The sequence below is a fragment of the Tauraco erythrolophus genome, chromosome 5 (genome assembly GCF_009769465.1).
Source record: "Tauraco erythrolophus isolate bTauEry1 chromosome 5, bTauEry1.pri, whole genome shotgun sequence".
NCBI classification, from domain to species: domain Eukaryota; kingdom Metazoa; phylum Chordata; class Aves; order Musophagiformes; family Musophagidae; genus Tauraco; species Tauraco erythrolophus.
The window spans coordinates 78,940,708-78,942,651 of NC_141469.1; positions in this window are offsets into that span (position 1 = coordinate 78,940,708).

Genomic DNA, 1,944 nt, shown 5'->3' on the forward strand with positions numbered 1-1,944 from the left:
ATTTCTGTTTCCCAAAAGAGGGAGGTGTGGTCAGTACTCTTTTTGACGGCTGCCCTCAAGCTGAGGTAGTTTTTCATGGTGCAAGAATGATTTATTGGCAACTCCAAGCCCACCGTTATCCTCTTAGTGATGTTTAATGTAACAACCTGTGCATAATTAACAATCACAGGAAGACAAGTGCCATTTCTCATGTTGTTTCAACTTCCCTGTATGAAGACAGAAGCTATGAGCCTCCCAAATAGCTTGGCATCGTACAACCTATACTGCTTATTTTAATTTGTCACTGTTTAATTATGTGTGCTTAAAGGTTTAAAATATCTTTATGTAAGATTTTGCTGCAAATTCCAGTTTGCTGTAAGAAAAAATATTACTTCCTTACAAAATGTACTTTTCAGGAGATTCCACTGTAGAAACCTTCAATTTCAAAGCTTATTTTTTTCTGAAAGTTTTGTTTCAGTTTGAATTATCTGCATAGGGTGGTTTATGACATTTGATGAATTTCCCAAACCCCCTGAAACTCACACTTAATTTAAACCATCTAACTATAGTGATAATTATTAGAAAAAGATTCGAAAGAATCTATTACTCACAAGTTTCCTGTAGGTTTTTTCACACAGATTTTAAATCTCCAGCAGACACTTCCCAAGCCCTTTTGCCCAGTATTGTATCAGTATGTAAATTGCCAGTAAGCTGAGAAGGTTGAATTTGTGTCCTTGTTTCAAACTGGAATTTGCAACCATTTCTGAGACTGGCTGCTTCTCTCCTAGCTTAAACACCCATTATAGCACCAAAAATTTGGCATTTATACTTTTACGTTTAGGGTGAACCAGGGTTAAATGGTCTTAAAGGATTGAAGGGTGAACCAGGTCAAAAGGGTGACAGAGGGCCCCTTGGTCTTCCAGTAAGTAAAAAAAACCCAACTATTCAATCTCGGTGCAAATCACAAACTTCTCTTTCTACTCCTGATAAACAACTCTGGTTTACTCAACAGCATGCATAGAATATACCATGTTAGAGCAGAGCACCAGCCTGGTTTTGTTTTACCCCAAACCTGTGCTATCGTCCCAAGTAACACCCAGTGCTGTCAGGTTTTTTTGTTATGTGTCAGTTGAAAGTGTTCAGTGTCACAGGATGCCATCACCCCCACTACATTAGCCATATTGTTATTTAAGTGTTGTATGGTGTTTGCGTTAAAAAAGGAATCCTCCCTTTTCCCCCTCATATCTTCAGTTGTTCTTCCTCTGTTTGCAGTTCTGCAGTTAAAATAGAGAGGTCTAACTGAGGAAAGATAAAAATTGGGTTAGGAAATTTTATTTTTCTCATTCTTTAGGGATGGTGGAATTTAACTTTTGCCCTGTTCTTTAGAAAAGTTTCATCCTGCGTGATTGGTGTGAATTTTGTCTTAGAAAAGACGACCTTAAAAATAAATTTTCATTTGGAAACATTATGGTTCTTAAAATTTAGGTTGAGAAAAGAGAAAATACTTTGTGTGCTTACTTTGTGTGTTTGAAAGCACTCAGAAAACTTAGCTTTATTGTTTCCTCACAAAAAGAGGTGGATTTTTTTGTTTTATGTGAAGATTACTCCATGTGATTACATTGTTAATAGTAAAACAGGAAAAATACTCAGCTGATCCAAAGGAACCAAAACCTCTCTGATTAATATATTCAAGAATTGTGTGCAAGGCCTCTGGACAAGGTCCGCTTCACTGAGAATTTTAATTTATTTAAAATCTATTTAAAAACAAAACAAAAAACCACATTTTGAACCTGTCAGTGACAGCTACGTAGAGAGGGAGCTTTTGAGGACTGAGCCCACCCCCTGAAAATGACCAAAAGAAAGAAGAAATTTTTTCTTTCCACCAGAAACATTTGTTCTAACCCAGAGCAAAGTATACCATTAATTTTTCAATTTTATATGGATCTTATATTGCTCCTGCTTGTT